Source organism: Symsagittifera roscoffensis, chromosome 1 (genome assembly GCF_963678635.1).
Source record: "Symsagittifera roscoffensis chromosome 1, txSymRosc1.1, whole genome shotgun sequence".
NCBI lineage: Eukaryota > Metazoa > Xenacoelomorpha > Acoela > Convolutidae > Symsagittifera > Symsagittifera roscoffensis.
In genome coordinates, this window is record NC_087062.1 from 81212560 (window position 1) to 81218568 (window position 6009).

The following is a 6009-nucleotide window of genomic DNA, read 5'->3' on the forward strand; positions in this document are numbered from 1 at the left end:
TAGAAGTACATCAACATGGGAAAACTTTGACAATGCAATGAAGATTAATAAAGAACAATGGGTGGATAATCAATACCCTGAAAAATGGTCAGATGGTGTCGTATCAAGAACGTTGAATAAGATCATCGACCGAAAAACTGACACACGAACAACGGTAACATCAGTCAAGGAAGATCCTTTAAAGGTCAGTGCACCCATTATAACATTACAATACCGGGGTAATGCATCGGAGTGGTTTGCTGCCAAACTGCGTCAAAACGCCGGAGCCCAAGTGATATTTACTACGAGAAAGCTCAAGACTTGCCTACCGTCCCTTAAATCTCCCTTTGCGAAAGATTTGAAATCCAGAGTGGTCTACAAGCTCACATGTAGTGGATGTATTTCCACCTATGTTGGACAAACGGTCCGGCATTTGACCACGCGGATTGAAGAGCATCACAAGGAAGATTCGCCAGTAGGGCAACATTTGAGAGAATGTGACAGGGATGGTAAGAGCGCTGAGCTTAAGTCTGAGATTATAGATCAATCAAGTAACATACAGAAACTCCTCACTCTGGAGGCCTTACATATTTGGAAAGAACGCCCCAGAATTAACACGCGCGAGGAGTTCAGGAGCAGGGAGCTGACATTAAAATTATAGTACATGTTTAAACATGACTAAAAATTGCAATTTTTGAAGAAAAAAAAACTGACATGTCAGTTTGGATAAAACATCAAATTGAAAAATTATGACTCAAGTAACAAAAAAGTATGGAAATTGTCATAATCGATGAAATAATGATTACGTAATAACAGATGTAAGAATGTGATTGGTTAAAAAATTCTAACATGTTCTTTTTGAATTTCATACATGATCTTTGATCATTTTATTGTAAATAAAAAATTTTATATCCTGACGATGCACAAAATGTGCGAAAACGTTTGAATTAACAATTTTAAAAAACTCTTATAGCGCTAATAGAGTTGTCGATAAATTAAACTTTGAGCAGCGACCTGCACCCCCTTATACAAAGTATAGAGCTCCTCAGCAGCGCGAAGCTTATTTTAGTTCTTATGTAGTTTATCGATTCTGGGTAGCTTTTTTGTCTTTTTTCATTTTTTTTCACGAAATCATGACAGTATTTGTATATCGATATTCTTCGATATTTGAATTGAAATATCGAATATCGACACTTTGCTCAAAAATGAAATGAACTAGTTTTTATTGCCACCGACACAGAAAAAATGCATCCATTCGAAAAAAAAAATGTGTTATAACTTCGTGAAAACTTGTCAAACTTTTTATTTGCCAAAGTTGAAATTAAAAACACCAAATAATCAAAAACATCTAAAATATTGCAAAATTTTTCATTTTTATGAAAAATATGTCATTACCGCGTCAAAAAATATATCAATATCGATATTTATATCAGAAACTGCCTGTCCAAGATATTATTATTTGTATCGAATATCGATAACCATTCATTGCTCCAATCAGGGAATGCGACATATATCGATATCTTTTCATCGTTATATATGCATTCCATGGTTGCAGCAGCGCCAAGAAAACGCGGCTAAATCGTGAAGGCAGAGTCCGATTGCTTTAATGTCAAGTCGTGCCCCATCTCCTTTCTAATGAATTGATGACAAACAAAGCTTTCGCCTTGCAACAGCTGAAGTTTAGGCTCAATCTCGACATCACGACAAACTTCGTTTGTGAGGCTGGCGAATGTACCTCTAATTTTATTGTTTCTTATGTGTGTGTAGCTGCCCGTGCACGGCGTAGGGCTTGTGTCAAGTTAAAACTTGCACCAAATGTACACGCGAGTGATGCTTTGGTCGGTTCCCATCCGTATCTTAAGTAAAAGCCATCTCTGAAATCTGATTTAATCAGGTTGTAGTTGTATCTGCTTAGTGGCAAGGCCTTGAGCCAGAAAGACTTTCCTTTCAGAGGCCAGGTCGATTCGGTATATATCAGCTTCGTTTGAGGAGTTAATGTGGTTTGTTTCTTCTAGAGTTTTTTCAATCAGTTTTTATTTTTTTAATTTCCGAACAAGGCTATGTTATTGGTGTAACATGATCTTCAAATTGCAGTACAAGGAATGTTTCCTTAGACCATTATAGGTTGCTTTCATGGTCGAATGGAAACATGTTGTTAAGGCCTCACATCTTAAAGGTTGGGGAAGATATCTCACGGAACTGGGGGTTTGAAATATTTTTACTGACTAGGTCAGGTATTAGTTGATCTACGACAAGCTTTTCACATGTTTCCAAGTTTTCCATAGTGTTAGGCGTTGTCCTGGTTACAATTCAGTTTTTTCTTGAAGTCATTCAGTATAGCAGGCATAAGCGTTTTGGAGGGAGCTTTTTGCGATTTTTGTTATATTTTTTCAAAAATTTCGTTTGTTCATTCTTTTGAAACTCGAGGAACTGTTTACATTAAGATTATGTTTCTATAGTAGAGCCAAGCACTGGGGCGCCAACTTTTATAGTGATTCCTGTGTTTTCAAAAAAAATTTCAGCTTCACCGATTTTTTCATCTTTGACTTTGAGTTAGCATTTGGATGCTTTAACATGGTAGCCAAAAAATTAACCTGGTGATACAATTTTGTCAAGGACGGTTCGTAGATTGCTCAATTCACCAACTGCGGTTTTGTTGTCTGCGTACCATTTCTGAGTTACGTTGTCTACTAATAAGAGTTTTATCAAGGGTATAAAGGCTAGACCGTACAGACCGTACATGTCCATTGCTAGTGGATCCCCCTGGGCTGTCCCTTCCTGAAAGTAGATGTTTTTTTTGTTAACAAAAGCTAAGATAGATTGGAGTACGAATTGTTAATGACTATTAAAAGAGATAGACAGGTATTTGCGATGTTTTTCAATTTCAGCTTTCGATTTAGCGAGTTGCAAGCGTTTTCAGACTCTATCAAAAAACAACTTCGACGGAGGTTTTGCTGTATCGACCTCTTAACGTCTGGACTGTAAATTCAATGCCACATTTGTGTCCTAGGCAGAGTTGATAGTTTGAACCGAGCGACATGAGTTCGTTTTTTAAGCATTTGGTTATTGTTCGATCTATTATCATACGCATAATTTCATCTATGCCAATGGGTCCTACTCCTGGATTTTATCTAAGGGTAATAATCTGCATGAGTTATATGGTTCCGTAACTTTTGGGTTTAGTTCTTCGGTCGCCAATTTTATTAACAGTTTTAGCTATTGTTTTTGAATGTTCTACTAATTGCTGTCCGAAGTGCGTTAAAATACGTCTTTACTCATTTGCAACAAGGCCAGATGTTCCATGAGATCCATGCGTTCTCATGGCTGCTTTATTGATCTGTTGACCGTTTATCTGATTAAAGTTTCCTTGTGGTTTCTAGGATTTTTGGGCAGGGGTTTGATCATCGGTCTTGTGTTGTTACAGGCTCTATAGTGGACAGCTCTTTGGAATTTTGTTGATGTGGGGCAGCGGAAGGATGAGGATGGAGTTGGGGGAGCGTGGTTGCAGCTAGGGTTGTTGATTGAATTCATGTGTGTCGTTAGCTGAGTTAAATTAGGAGGTGCAGCGATGACAGCTGAAATCATCATAGCGATCCTTGCTGCGGGCTAGGCCGCTGCATTTTACATACATGTATCCTAGGCATGGAAAGCACCGAACACCTGTGTTTGAAGAAATTTTGAAGGTGCTCCTGAGTTTTTGAAATTAAAAAAACCCTACGAGATAGAATCCCTTATCTTCACAGCTGAGCTAAATCTTCTTTCTTTCTTGGAAACATCAAGCAGCTGTAAAGCGATTGAAACACTTAAGACACAGATAGTTAAAACAAGCACTGGCGTTGGGCAGTTATTTATCCGGGTTAGAGATTTATCCCATTACAGCACCTCTCGCCAAGTCTAGAAGCAGAAAAACTATTCCCCCCTCTAGATTGAATTTTTTAACCGACCCAGACCATAGAGAGGCTTTCAATCACGAAACAATCATTTGGAAGGTTTTCAATTTTGTTCTCTGATTTTTAAAGCGTTCATGGAATAACCTTTCTGCCTAATTGATGTGATAAATTTATCAAATAAACGCGATATTTTTAATGTTTGTCGTGCGCCCTTTGAGGGATTTGCCAGGTCAGCTCTGTCAAGTGAGTCACTGGTTTGGGGAAAGATTTGCTGACCTGGGATGTTCGGGTGGTGTGCCGCTGGACCTTCTGAGCTCAGATGAGATTGTTCCTCATCTGCGAGTTTTTTTGGATTTTTTTTATTTTTATTTAATATGTCTTTAGTAACTTTTTCTTCATCTATAAAACTCCCAATCTGATGTTATGGGTTGATTGAGTCCCTGTGTCTTTACCCTTGCGCCACGCCATCAACATGAGCAAAAACAAGAAGGAATGTGCATAAAACCTTCAGGAATTTTAAATTGGATTAGATGTAATTGTTGTTCTAAATGGTATTATATCAATTAAGTAAACATAACCCTTAGCAACTCTAGGAAGATCCAATGGTTTCATGTGCTGATGTAAAATTTTGTAACAGTCATTCACTTACGTCACAAGTGAGGCTACGAAGAAAAGGTATTCATGATAGCTGTTGGATTCATACTTAAATATTAGTCTGTTATTAGGCTTGTCAGCTTGATTCGACTTTTGTTCTAAGAATTAAAACATACATTTTGATTAAAACTTATTAAGTCATTCATATTAAAACTTTTAAAAAGATAAGAATTTTGCGAAAATTTTTTGCACATATGTTCCAGAACGAAATAGCTGAAAAAAAAATTTCAAATTTTTGAAAATAATTATGTAATATTCTTAGATACTCATAAAATTGATTATCAAGCATTTCAATTGTAAAATTATTTTTAAATTGTAAATATTTTGACTTTTAGTTGTCTATACCTGATGATGCTAGTTTTATTATAAACTTTTGTGTTTTAAACAAAATTGAATTGACTGATAATTTTTTTAAGCAATTAAATACGAAAAGCCCATCTGAGTCAGAACGAAAATGGTTGTTAAAACTTCAAGACTCTAGCAGCCAGGTCCCTGTTTCATGCAATAAACAATCTTACTTATGAAACTAAGAAGTAAATTTTACCCAACATTATTGCAATACCATAATTAAACCTAAATTCCTACACCGAAAACCAGCTGAAAAACGTTTGATAAATGATAGAAGAGAGCAGAACTTAAACCATAAAAAAGATCCAGTAATTTGGCATGACACGATCAAGAACAGCATAAGGAAAAATCAATCTAATTACCGTGCTTGCAACCTGGATGAACTTTGCAGCTATTTTAAAGAAAACCAACACCAATTCGAAGCAATTGTCTGCTGTCAGAGGCAAAACACTCAAAACATCCTCCAGAAACTTCTCGGGAGAGCCTGCCTTAAAATTCAAATTACAAAACACGTCATCTCCAGATGGAAGCAGCCTTACAGCTGTCTGGTGAAGCAATACCGCTAACTGCACCAAACCATGGATCTGTTCCTCATCTGCGAGTTTTTTGGATTTTTTTTATTTTTATTTAATAAGTCTTTAGTAACTTTTTCTTCATCTATAAAACTCCCAATCTGATGTTATGGGTTGATTGAGTCCCTGTGTCTTTACCCTTGCGCCACGCCATCAACATGAGCAAAAACAAGAAGGAATGTGCATAAAACCTTCATAAAACCGATTCGAAGCAATTGTCTGCTGTCAGAGGCAAAACACTCAAAACATCCTCCAGAAACTTCTCGGGAGAGCCTGCCTTAAAATTCAAATTACAAAACACGTCATCTCCAGATGGAAGCAGCCTTACAGCTGGGTGGTGAAGCAATACCGCTAACTGCACCAAGCCATGGATCTGGAGCAGCACATCTGTCATACCGCTAGATAATGTCGAGCTTGAGAGAGAAGAAGATAAAACAACTTGTTAATGTTAACGTTTACTTACGTTCTGAACCATAGTTTTCTATAGACGCCGTTCTCGTCCTTGTAATCAATTTCAATCGACCAGTACACATCAATGTTACATAATATCAAAACATAAGTGATAT

The 6009-nt window shown here is 36.9% G+C and overlaps 1 protein-coding gene across 3 annotated transcripts in view; it reads right to left on the minus strand.

Annotated features, from left to right (window-relative positions):
* LOC134857090 (dnaJ homolog subfamily C member 8-like) overlaps positions 1-5507 on the minus strand; it is a 32986-nt gene extending 27479 nt beyond the window's left edge. For 2 of the 3 annotated variants that reach the window (XM_063873450.1, XM_063873451.1), the window contains exon 1: positions 5496-5507. The gene's annotated coding sequence lies outside the window, so the exon portion shown is untranslated. The remainder of the gene's footprint in view (positions 1-5495) is intronic. The other variant, XM_063873452.1, reaches the window with a different exon arrangement.
* Positions 5508-6009: the final 502 nt, after the last annotated feature.